The following is a 13,817-nucleotide window of genomic DNA, read 5'->3' as shown; positions in this document are numbered from 1 at the left end:
AGCGAACACACACAGGGGAAAAACCATACAATTGCAGTGAATGTGGAAGTAGTTTTACTTACTCTTCAGCATTAAGAAATCATCAGCGAGCTCACAAAGGGGAAACAAATCGTTTAAATGCCATGAATGCTTGAAAAGCTGAAGTCCATTATCAATCCTAAACAGGCATCAGCGAACACACGCAGAAGAAAAGCCTTCAAGTGCAATAAATGTGTGAACAAATGTAGTCAATTGTCAAGCCTATGTAGACATCAGCTTGCACTCACTCTGTAAATACCGTACGACTGTAGTGAGTGTAGAAGTACCTTTAGTGCATCTTCCGCACTAAGGATTCATCAGTTAATGCTCACAGAGAAAAATCCATTCAGGTGCAGCGAATGTGTGAATATCTTCTGTCAGTTATTAAACCTACGGATACATCAACTAACATACACAGAGTAAAAAAGAGCATTGCAATGAATGTCAGAAGTGATTTTGTCAATTGCAAACACACCTGGGGTAAACCTTACAATTGCTCTAAAAGTGTGACGAGCTTTTGTCAATTTCTGATCCTACATAGCCTCAGCGTAAACACACCTTCATTTAACTCACTTAGAAATAATCCCAGAGATGCAGTGAATTCAAAAAGAACTTAAGAACATTAACAATAATATTGACTCATCTGAGGACATAGACAGGGGCAGAACAGTGCAGTTATTGTGAGATGAAGGAATTACAGGAACAAGTATATAATTATGTTAGGTATTCAAATACCAGATGAATGAAGACTCGACTAGAAGAAATGAAGAAAACCAAAGATTTGTAGAATATTGAAAGTGTCTGTTCCCAGTGATTGTTCACTTCGGTACACATAGAAAAAACAACGTGATATAACAGGAAATCCACTGGGAGACTAGCACAATGAGGAATAAAAGAAAAGAAACCCTGGTAGTTTTTATTTGGCAATGAAGAGTTACAAAGAAAAACATCCAAGTGTTCCAGTTCATGCCACCTATGAAAGTGTAGGGATGAATATGATGTAGTGTAGTTCCTATTATCCCAATAGGCTCTGCGCATTGGAATAATACCTTCAATAGTATAGGCCTAGACCAGACGTTAACTAGGTCTACTACTGTCGATATTAGACTTAAAGTTTTGGGTTTGCCAGCTAGCTCAGAGTTCACTAGAAACTTTCTCGAATAGGCAAGGAGGAGTTGAACCTCCCTGGATAGACAAGAAGGGATTTAGTTTCTGACAACCATAGCACATGACAACTTTGCTCTCCCCTAATCAAGAGTGTATCTCTAGAGTCGTGTGAACAAAAGGCAATTTATTTTACTCAGTCAGTACGTGCATTCTTAGTCTCACCAGATTGTAGAGAAAAGGAAGAGACGGGCGTGTTCAATAAAAGATGTTATTTATTGATCAGTCTCTTTTCTCATACAAGAGAAATGGATCGATATTATTGCAATACTTATGGTTAAGTAAAGTGCATACATTAAAAGCAGAAGTATAAAATAATACTGTAAAAACATTGATATGGTTTCTGAGCCATATGAAGGTTTAAAATGAATAAAATGAATACATACACATATACATTTGACTAATCGTACTCAACTGGTGTTTCTAACTACGCCTACCCCGTGTACCTGACCTAAGCCTAATACGTGGGCGGGAATAGAAAGTTACAGTTTAAGTTAAGTTTGTTTTGCCAAGTGACTGACTAAAGAATTCTCTGCAAGGGGTTATTCAGTTCTGTACCTGGAATCTAGGATGAATGAGGGATGGTATCTCTCGTCTCTGGTCTCGATATTCCAGGCTGCCTGCGAGGGCTACCCGGAAGCGCCAGAGCTCAATCAATCAATCAATCAAGACATTTCTAGAGCGCACTACTCACCCGTAGGGTCTCAAGGAGCTGGATTTCTCGGCAGGAGAAAAGGCAGCTTCTCGTTCTCAGCGCGTCAGGAAGGCGGGGCTGCGCCAGCGGGGTCTGCTCTGCTCTGGGCTTCGGCAAGTCTGGCTGCTCCGATCTCGTCACCACCGCGTGTGTTTGCATAGGGCAATATCGGTAATATTTATACCTTTAAGGTGCCGAGATTGACGTAAGGATGGACATAGATACGTCAATAAGGATGTCATACGACCTGGTCGTTAGCACATTCTTTTGCTGAAGTTCTCGGTGAAATCAAAACAATGGCCGCAGGGTTTTTCCCAGGTCTGTCATAGGTTTGATTTGTTTTGAGAACTCCGTATGCCTTATCAGGGGCTGGAGGAATATCGCTTGTCTAATTAGATGGCAAGCGTTATGACCTAATCAGAAAACACGTTCCTGTGCCGTAGTGTGGCTTTATCAGATAACGGTTCCTGCATCATGGGGGTTTTCTGCCTCATGGGATGGCTGCTAGTTAACTTGTTAACCAGAATAGGGTCAGGAATAGGGGGATCGATACAGAACCTATAGGAATACATCACAATGATTCTGCCTGCACATATTGCTATATTAGCATAAGTGAGTTAGTTGTGAAAACGCCATTTTGCTGCTTTTGCACATGACACAACATCTCTGTTTTTATAAAGACAAACTGCTTGCTTTTCCTTCACATGAGAACGGTCTGTTTTTCATATCTCTAGACTCACACTGCGACCTCAAGTCTACACAAAGTGTTCAAGGTTAAAATAACAATGTATGCTGTTGATGCAGGTTGATCGGCCCACGCTCTAGACACAACACAAACACAGCTGCTCATTTCTAAAACTCAGGTGCTTTTAATATTGCACTGCATGCATGAGTCTAGCACTTGGAAAAAACCTTTCAATCGACAAAGAGCTGTGCTGATCTGGGATGTGATTCACTTCACCTGACTTTGGAGGTATGGGTTTCCCGGTTTTAACCTAGAGATCTTCTATTATTATAATACCTAGCTCCTATCAAGGGGAGGGTGGTACACAAGGCGCTATAGACCATTATAATATGATTTCTCCCTTTGTATTTTATGGAATTGTAACAATGTTGATTGTATTGATTTTATGCATCTTTTTACTTATGTTAGCAAAGATACTGCATCTTAGAGCACGTAGTTGAAATAAACATTTTAAACTATACAGTGTCTCTGATTGCTCACGTTGTGGACATTTATGAGAATAAAAACAAAAGAGTGTTCTTGATTCCCACTATTCCTGAGAGGTCCCAAAGTCGCTTGTTCATTGGTAGCTTCACTTTAGTACGGAGAATGAATGAGACACTGTTGCTAGTCGGATAGGGGTTCTGGGCACTGAGGTGCATTTTTGGTACACCACAATACACTGAAGTCCTGGTTTCCTGCGCATAGTTCTGTGCATGAGCTGAATTCCCGTAACATGGCACCCAAAGTCTTGATTAGTGCTCGTATCTGTCCCCAATACCCTCAACACCTTTTCCGGTTAACAGGCATGACGGATTAACCTACCTATACGAATGTGTTATAGGTTAATTCAAGCATAAGATTTATAAAAAGGTACACATTTTGAATTACTACCCTTTGTTGTACTGCAATTTATATAAATTGTTTTTCTTCTCTATGTCCTCATGGGTGATATTGACATAGCTCAGCATAGTTGGGCAGCGCTCCGGCGTCATCAGACGCAGTTTGGAGTACCAGACGATGATATGTCTGTAATATTTGTAGTGAGTGCTGATTCGGCGTTCCCCTTTGAGCTTTTCTACTATTGGGTCACGTTTCCTGCAATAAATGTGGATGAGGATACGTTTCATACATACACTCACACTGCGATTCCTGTGAACTATACTCCATATAGGACACAAGAGATTCCAATTTCGGCATGGCAGCATCGTGTTTGGTTTAATGGCACCCTGCCCCACACAGTAACTCCGGTTCGGTTAGGTCCCTTGTCAATTCCTGGGGCCACTTGGCCAGTCTTAGCCGGGTTCACACCATATCCACGTTATCTCAATGCCCCGATTGATGACTTGTGTCAACTTTATACCTCTTTTGTTGGGGTACATAGGGCTTTAGTTCAATATGTTTCTTGCAGCGGAACAAGTTGGACCGGCCGGGATGTAGATTGGTCCAGTCATGGTTAGTACGGTTAATTTAGTAATGGGCAAGCACCCTCAAACTAAGTACGATATGCCTTATTGGCTTGCCGAGAAATTTGACCCACTGGAAGCAGTGTTTCCTAATAACACTCCTGTGGAAAAACACAGGATTCTCTCAATTAGTTTGCAGAAAGACCTATTGCCAGAGGTAATAGATTGTGAGATTTGGGGTAAAGTATTTGCAGCAGAATATGCGAAGTGTTTCTGCACGCCGTCTATAAATGTCTTGCCCTCTGTGATCAAGCATGTTCCGGATGAGCACAGTGCGGAGGCGGCTGTCGAGTTGAGAATGAGGCTCGTTGGAGTGTTTGACGTAGTTGCTGATCTCATCTTTTGTAATGTAAAGGGAGATGCGGTTAACTTTCAGGTGTCGAATGCTTTGCGCCTTGTCCAAGACGTTGACAAACCCGAGCGTTACCTTGAATTATTGCGGAGGCTTATAAGACCATTGGCCGCAATAGTTTGGGTGTTAAGCCTTTTGCTAAAACCGCAACTCAACCGCAGACTCAGATAGCAAAGTCTACTAAAGAGGATCATCCAAATTTTCCAAAACAGAATTGGAAGAATAAAATCAGGGGAAGCAGCAATAGAAACAGGGGTCGCGTCCGGCGTCGCCGATACCAGCGTCTACTGAGCGCATTTATGATTTGTGCAACCACGCAAGAATTAGGGCTCCTGATAGATTACAGGTTCCTCAGCAACGTTCTCCTTGTTCTTCACAGGAAACATCGCGCACAAGCTGGTGGAGGAGAACACGGCAGGGGTCAAGGTGCCCCACAAGGACGTGAGCAGCCCCGCCCGTCTGATGGTAAAGGCAAGCAGGAAGACTTGCCACGTTAACGCCCTCATTTTCAGAAAAAGAAAGTTGCTGCGTTAACCGTAAGGTATGCCACGGATAGTGAGAACACAGGTTTGGATCCTGACATGGGCATTAACGCTGCTCGACAGCGCAGCGGAGGTTACAATAGTGCGGCAAGCACTGCGTCCATATCTGAAGGCGACAGCAACTGACACTTTTATCACAATGGAAACTGCTGCCAGTAGGGTGGCTCCCCCTGACAGACTATATGATATAGTTCTTTTAATAGAAGGTGACATCCAACGTGTAATAAAAGGGATTTTTTGGGAACATCTGACCTCTACATCTGACATTCTGTTAGGTTAGTTGAGTCAGACTGGGCCCTGCTTTTCATTTTTGCCGCTCCAAGAGGGGAGGAGGTCACCCTCCCCAGCTTTCCGCACACCGTGCCCAAGGAGCAGTCCGCAGAACTTTGCAGAAGAGTGTGCTCTGGTGCTTGCACCTGTGTTGTACCATACTCAAGTCGGTGGGATAAAATTTCTCCCAGACACGAGATTCCATTGCGGTTTATGCCACAGCCACCACCCCGCTATCTCATGCGGCGATTGGCTAAAGCCCCCGTTGCGGAAATCCTTGAACAATTAGAATATCAAGGTGTGATTGAGACATGTGTGTCACCCATAAATAATCCTCATTTCACTGTTACCAAACCTGATGGGTCGTACTGCCTGGTTTTGGATTATCTTTGTGAAACAAAGGAGTTAGGTCAATGTAGAGTATGGGGTAGACTGGGTCATAATAAACTAGAAAACACAAGAATATGTCTACACCCAATTAATTTCCAAAAACTTATTTCAGATCATAGGAGAAACACAAATGTATTGAGTTTGACCCAGTATTTTCATTTATACCTGTCTATTTTGAAAAAAAAATCATTCTTCTTTTGAACGTTTCGCAAAAAAGGAGAAAACTGTACATCCAACACATTTAAATTCCAACGTCTAACTATTTACAAACAAAATATTTACAATTCATATACACAATTATCATACATTCCACAAAAAATTCACTATACAAACACAAACAATTGAAATTTTCAATGAAGTTAATCTGAATTCATATAGAATGAAGAGACAAAGTCAAAAGGAAGGAGCACGTCCTAAAATAAGGATGACTTTTACAACCAGCCAGAGCTAGTTCAAACACTTAGTGATATTGATTGCTCCCTCAGATGTGCTGACGCGTTTCTAGTCCGAGGAAACCAGTTCCCAGATAGTCATCAGGGCTTTGTCACTTTTCTGTGTAAAATGCAGAAAAACAATAAAGTTTTAATTATCTAGCTTGAAGCCTCTATTCTTTCTGGTATTGCACTAAACTATCTATAATATGTACCTGTTGGTCTCTGATGTCTTACTCATTCCGACTACAAATGTCGCTTTATTTACAAATTGCATCAAAACACGTATTAGGAACGGCCCCTTCAGTTGCTAGAAACTACGTGTCCCATAACCCCCAGCCTAATAAAAAAAGAGTTTGAAGTGCAGACGTTTCCAAGATGGCCACCGGTCAAGCGCAATAGAGAGAGCACCCGTCCTGCTCACACATTGACAAAGGTACGTTATATAGCAAACTGGTGGGTACACAAGATTATGGGTCCAATATTGTTACAATTTCTTTTATCAGAACCTGCTTTTGAAAACCGAAGCACAGGCGAACCACTTGCCGCTATTAAGACTCTGACCCTGAAACAAAGGTAGGAATGAGTAAGATTGTATCTTCTTCCTCCTCCCCGCTTCGTGTACATAAATGAGTGGAGAAACTCTGACTTTTTCCTTCTATCACAGGCAGTCAACATAAAATGTCCTGTTTCACAGCTTGAGCCACTTCCTTGAATACAAAGATTCATAAAAAGGTTTTCCCTGAGCCTGACGATACCGTGAGAGGCCAGGACATCAGAGACACACAGGTACATATTTTAGATCATTTAGTACAATACCAGAAAGAATAGAGGCTTCAAGCTAGATAATTAAAACTTTATTGTTTTTCTGCATTTTACACAGAAAAGTGACAAAGCCCTGATGACAGTCTGGGAAGTGTTTACCTTGGACTAGAAACATGTCGGCACATCTGAGGGAGCAATCAATATCACTAAGCGTTTGAACTAGCTCTGGCTGGTTGTAAAAGTCATCCTTATTTTAGGACGTGCTCCTTCCTTTTGACTTTGTCTCTTCATTCTTTATGAATTCAGATTAACTTTTTTGAAAATTTCAATTGTTTGTGTTTGTATAGTGAATTTTTTGTGGAATGTATGGTAATTGTGTATATGAATTGTAAATATTTTGTTTGTAAATAGTTAGATGTTGCAATTTAAATGTATTGAATGTTCAGTGTTTTCCTTTTTTGCGAAACTTTCAAAAGAAGAATGACTTTTTTCCCCGAAATAGACAGGTATAAATAAAAATACCGGGTCAAACTCAATAAGTTTTTGTTTCTCCTATGATCTGAAATAGGTTTTTGGAAATTAATTGGGTGTAGACATATTCTTGTGTTTTCTGGTTTTGGATTATCGACATTTAAATTCACATTGTCGTACATGTGCGGTACAGAACACCCACAGTTCAGCTCAGCTCTCATTAACAGTCTGATGCGAAAAAGATTTAAGGTCACACGAGATATTTCAAATGGCATTTTTAGTCATAACCTGTCCTCCGTTAGTAGTCAATGGACAGCGTTCACTTGTGGCGGCAAACAAAAACAATTTAAAAGATTGGCCATGGGCTATAAAAACAGCCCAGGTGTCTTTGCTGCACGTGTCGTCTCTTTCTTAGATGGCATTGATCCTGATGCGTACTCGTACATTGATGATATTTATCTAATGGACGACGAATTATGGCCACATCTTTGACCGCATTATAGTTATGTTTGCGGACTTCGGTTATACATTTATCTTTGCAAAGTCAAACATTGCGGAGTTCACAGTGTTGTTCCTGGGCTCAACAATGAAGGTAGAGGTCTTGCACCTCACTTCCTGGAGAAATGCGCATGTTTATGGTCTCCTACAACTCTGAAAAAACTACAATCCTTGCTGGGATTTTTGAATTTCGGGCGTACTTATATTCCCTATTATGCCCAGCGTATCAAACCTCTTTATGCTTTGATACAACCAACTTTTACCAAGTCATGCTGGCTGCCTGAACGTTCAGCTATTCTGCAATTCTTGAATCTAAGTACTTATTGACTCATGATGACCACACTAACCTGGTAATAAGAATTGTGCCTGGTGCCGTGGGTTTCATGTACTTGACGTTTAATGAAAGAGACACAGTGCCTATCGCTTACAAGTCACACTTGTACACTTCGGCTGAAAAGCGATTTTCTTCTGTCGAGAAAGTCTTGACAGCTGTACATATGGCAATTCTAAAAGAGAGAGCGCAGTCACAAGGAAAACACATGTTTGTTGTTACACCTTACACTGCATTTGAAGCAGTGATGAAAGCCAGTGTGCCAAATTCTAAAGTTTTATATCCTAATCGGATACAATGGGCAACTTCGTTGACATCTCCGGATGTCACATTTATCTTTGACCCCTCATTGCAAACTCAGGAGTTCTTACAGTATGAGTTTGTTCATACTGCTCCTCTGTTCATGCGCACGCTTGAGAATTAGCATTGTATCTATAACACTGACGGTTCGGCGCAACCGGCGATAGGATCTAAGCATTCTTATTCAGTGGTCTGCCCAATCGTGGCTGGTACCATGGTGAATGGAGAATTCAAGTCCGATGTCGTGCACACGCAGATATTAGGTGACTGTACCGCCCAGTTGGCAGAGCTACGTGCTCTAGTGCTTGGGTTAGTGAGAATGAGGGGTAAAAGGTCTGAGTCCCTTACTAGCCGTTTATTGAGCAATGGTCCCTCTTTTTTGTCAAGCTTACCCTCGGCATGGGGAAACCCCTAACCCCCTATTATAGCAAAGTTTGAGAAAGGTGTGTCAGGGCAAGCTTTGTTTTTTATAGTCTATTATGGAAAAATTCCAATCGCACGAGACGACTCGTACCAGCATTACACCAAAATCAGGGAATCTCTATTTATCCACAGAAAAGAACGACCAGATATACTTCTTCAACCTGATTCGTAAAGCCCTGAGGAAGCCCCAGGCCGGATGGCCATGTAAGGGGTGAAACAAGTGTTGGCTGTTCTCCTACGTACTATCACGAATATAGTAACACCTTTATTAAAACCAAAAAATTAACCATCGTGTGATTGGAATTTTTCCATAATAGACTATAAAAAACAAAGCTTGCCCTGTCACACCTTTCTCAAACTAAGCTCTAGTGTTTGCATTGAAGTTTGCTGACCCTCGTGTGACTACTTTAATTGGGAGTGACTCTTATTACTGTGTTCAGTCCTTCAATGAAAATGTATTCTTTTGGACTCAGAATGACTATCGTGATTCCAAAGGTGGCACAATTAAGCACAAGATACTATGGGTTTGAGTCGCAGAAATAAAGAACGTCTGCCTCTCGTAAATGTAATTCATACCCTTGGTCACCAGCATGTAGGAGTACACGCTGTTGGCAACAGTCTTGCTGGTGAAGCAGCAAAGACCGCAGTCGCAACATATGTAGTAGCAGCAGTTACAAGGTCCAACAGTAAGAATGATGATGACATCTTGGCAGCTATAGCTGCTACAGAGATCGGTGATATTTACCCTAAGGGTTTCCCTTCTAAATACTTTTATCATTTAAGTCCTGATAAAGTTCCCTATGTGAGAATTAACAACGTTGGTGACAGGCTGATTTCCGACTCGGACCGCAGGCTACCCTTGATAACAGTCGCTCACTAAGGCATAGCCTCGGTTCATGCTGACGTTTCAGCGTATGTCTCGATCTTACAGCAGCGTTACTGGCGGCGTGGATTGTGTAAATAAACTTGTGAATATGTCTTGTTATGTATGTCAGCAGATTAAACCTTCAACTGCTGCACGGCCGCCACAAACTCAGCTGTACATATCTAATAGACCACTTGGTTGTGTTTATTTAGATCACTGCTGACCTTTTTCTGCTGATACTGCGTATAAATATATCTTAGTTGCAGTGGATTCATGCACACGTTTTCTCTGCGTTTGGCCACAAAGGAGTGCTGATGCTCGAACTGTCATCACAGATTTGCATGTCTTTGTGGGAATTTTTGTATGTGGCACCTTCCATTCTGATCAGGTCCAGCGTTCACCTCTAAGGTGTACAAGAAAGCCATGGGGTCTTTGGGGGTGCAGGTAAAAATGTTGTCTCCATACCAGCCTGAGGGCAATTCTGTTGTGGAGTGAATGAACCGTGACTTAAAGCGATCTTTGACAGCTAGGGTTTTAGGTACTACGTGCACTAAATAAGCTTCCTAGAAGATCTCTGGGTGGGCAGACCCCTTACGAAATGCTCTTTGGCATAAAAATGTTTGTCCTGGACCTTGATGGTCTAGACATGGCGGCGACAGCCGTACCCTATGACTTAGATAATCATTCTGCTGTGTTACAGAACCTACAAGAGACTCGAGACAGTCTTGCAAAGGAACACTTGCCCTCCACATATGGAGCTGAAGCTGCTCTACAGATTCCGGTAGATTCCTGTAGTTAGCTGGCTACCCCGAGTCAGTGACCTGGTCTGTGAGAAGGTGGAGAACAAGAAGGAGTTCAGCCGCTCGTATCATGCACCCATTCCAGTGCTTGGCATGCAGGGCACAAGAACAGTCATTTTACCACCACTTCCGATTCGCAAGGGAAACAGGTACGACTCCATTGACAATGTCAAACTACAACGAGCGGCCGATTCTTCTTAGTATGACTCCTGCTGTCTCTTGTCCAGTACTGCTGAGAAATTCTGTTTTGGCCTCTGCTGACACCAACATCCCTGACCTTGCTATAGAGATGCCCACAGTCACTAATCCATTATTAAATTCGCCAGCTGGCGATCCACATGAAGTTACTGAGTATACATATCCCACGGATGTGTCATTGCCTGATGTGTAAACAAGTCTAGCTGACCAGTCACATTTTTCCTTTGACTCTGACTCTATAACATCGAGTGTACCATTGAAGTTTTCTATTTTTGTTACTTGGTTTAAAATAAATTTTTGGGTTCCCCCTTGGACTTACATCTGGTTGGTTCTCATCTCCATTTTTTTGTTCATGTCGATTGGATTTGTGATGGTATTTTTTCGTCTGGTAAATGGACACTATATAACTGAACGATCAAAAATCTGATTCATTGATGGAACTTTGGCCCCACACTCCTCATCACACATCATGAAAAGAGACCAGACTTTTGTCAACATCACAGCCTAGCCCGTGCTAGATGTTATTGTATGAGATGCTGTAAAATTTCAAACTCATGGACCCACAGAGGTGATTAATGTTCCTAATGTACTTTGTGTTTCAATGGGAGATGTTGTGAAACAAAACATACAATCTGATGATTGGGATGTCCAAGCCATTGAATCTCTCTTTTCTGATTTGAAATATTATGCTACCTTTCATGCTGAGGATTTATATTTAGATTCAGCAAACTACGCTGACTTGTTCTGTTACCAACACTATGGCTATCACTTTCTGCATAATGCTAATACATTTAGAAATGTGGTTAATTACACCCAATGGGAGGGGCGTGGCCGAGAGCCGAGCATGGCGGACGCTTGCTGAATTAGCTCCGTCCTCTGCCCGGTAATACAAGCTTAATATCCTGCTACCCTGATGGCCCCGACGACCCGCCCGGGTCTGCATGAGACGGAGGTGTCGGTGGGCAGCCTGGTCGGGGTCCAGCACCCGGCACAACAACTTACAAGGCGCCGAAGCACCCGAGGCGGAAGAGGCCTGCTACCAGCCCAGAAGCCGCGGCCTCGAGTGAACTGTGGGGCCGCAGAGTGAGCGACCTGCCGGAAACACTGAGCGGACGATAGGCGGAGCTGTCGGGACATCGGCGGCAGAGGTGGGGTGGTGACACTGCTTTTACCCCGGACCCTGTCAGGACACTTGGAGTGCACTCCCTGCGCAATCAGCCGGAGAGACACTTGCAGAGCGCGGAGCCGCCCTGCCGGGCAGAGCCTGGTGGAGACGGGGAGGCGACGGCCTTGACTGCTGTGCGACGGATTGGGAAGTGCCTAGTCGGAGACGGCGAGCGGAGGAGCATCGGAGCATAGCGGAGGCCACGACTTCTGGGACCCGCTCTTTTCACAGCTCCCCGACGGCTCACGGCGGTTCAGGAGGTGAGGACTGCGGGCCGATGCGGGGGTGCGCACTTACGCCGGTGAACCATGATGGCGGACTAGAGGAGCTGCCGGGGCAAGCAGAACAGGACGTTCCTAGACGCACATAAGGGGCAGGTCTGCCATAGAGGATAAGACACTACGACGTTGGAGGAGGGCCCGGTTCTTGCGGAGGTGAGGGGCGGAGAGGCGGCCGTGCTGTTCACTGCCTGGAGACCGGCTTGGAGACATAGCGTCTGGGAGAACACCCCCCCGCCACCTGGTTGATACTAGCGGTACCGGAGGCCGAGCGGCTGCGACCGCTGACATACATTGGGACTGGTGGAGTAGAGGAGGCTTTCATCGCACCTGCGGAGCACTGCAGGGTCTGTGGGAGGAGAGGACACGCCACCACGGGATCTCCCGGGGAGCCGGACGGAGGGACATTGGCTTTCCTGCTTGTGAGGGGTGGACCCCATTGAAGTGCAGTGGTCACACACGATTACGTGCATTGAGGTGCCGGTGGGGAGGCGTGTGGCCGGCCGATTTTGCCCCGGACGGCGCCAGGACAAGGGATCAGTACTTGTGTGCCACTCTCGCCTGGCCGCGGTGCGATCAACCACCACTGGGACGCAGGCCAGGCCTATTGTTATAGGCTTAATACCACCGTAGGCGCGCCACGTGAGCGACTTGTCGATACCACACCACTCCGCCAGCACACGGAACACTGGCGGTAGAAGAGTCGGGAACGGCGCAGGTGGGACGCCTGAGGCACGACCTGCTGTCCGCTGGAACGCTGCCCCCCGGGGGCGCACACGCCGCCATCCAGTTGCTGAGAAACATGGTCAGGAACAGGGCCAAGATGCCTGAGAGGGGCGCTGATCTAACGCAACAGTCTACTGGCTCAGAAGATCCACTGGCCTCGTCTAATGTAGAGATGGTGCCTCCAACGGGCCAGACATCGCAGGAGGCCAAACTGGACCTTATCCTGTCAGAGATACGGGCTTCCAGGGAAGCGATGGAAACGCGCATGGACCAAATGGCGACTGGCATGTCCCTACTACGCGCTGATCACAACAAGCTGGCGGAGAGGGTCACGGAACATAAACTGGCCCTGGACGATCTGATCCCGCAACAGACGGAGCATTCCACGAAAATGGAAAACATGGAGAAGCAGCTGAAACTAATATGGGCGAGGATGGACGATGCGGAAGGGCGGGCGCGCCGCAACAATGTGCGAATACTAGGAATTCCGGAGCGGAGTGAGGGGAGGAACCCGACGCAGTTCGTAGAGGATTGGTTGAGGAACCTTGCAGGGCCGCAGGTGCTTACGCCCCTATACAGCGTGGAGAGGGCGCATAGGATACCAGGTAAACCGCCAAGGCCGGGTGCGGCACCTCGTCCTTTAATAGCTCGCCTGCTCAACTACAAGGATAGGGATATAGTCCTGCGAGTGGCAAGAGAGAAGGCGCCTATACGCTTTGAGGACAAGACTATCTCGATTTACCCAGACTTCACCCCCAGGTGCAAAGGGCCAGGTCTACGTTCCTGCATGTGAAGAGACGCTTGCGGGACAAGAACCTGAAATATGCCTTACTGTTCCCAGCCCGCCTGAAAATAATTCACAACAACAAATCACTTTTCTTTGACACGGCTGAGGAGGCGGCGGAGTGGATGGAGGTGACGCTGACGCCGCCCAGCTCGCAAGACC

General features: G+C 45.0%; 1 protein-coding gene across 1 annotated transcript in view; it reads left to right on the top strand.

The window, feature by feature from the left end:
- The window catches only part of LOC144805953 (uncharacterized), a 630,307-nt gene that overhangs the window by 96,216 nt on the left and 520,274 nt on the right, over positions 1-13,817 (top strand). The gene's annotated exons all lie outside the window — the stretch shown is intronic.

The sequence above is a fragment of the Lissotriton helveticus genome (genome assembly GCF_964261635.1).
Source record: "Lissotriton helveticus chromosome 1_1 unlocalized genomic scaffold, aLisHel1.1 SUPER_1_unloc_35, whole genome shotgun sequence".
Taxonomy (NCBI): domain Eukaryota; kingdom Metazoa; phylum Chordata; class Amphibia; order Caudata; family Salamandridae; genus Lissotriton; species Lissotriton helveticus.
Note: the sequence above shows the minus strand (reverse complement) of the source record. Positions and strands in the feature narration are given on the sequence as shown.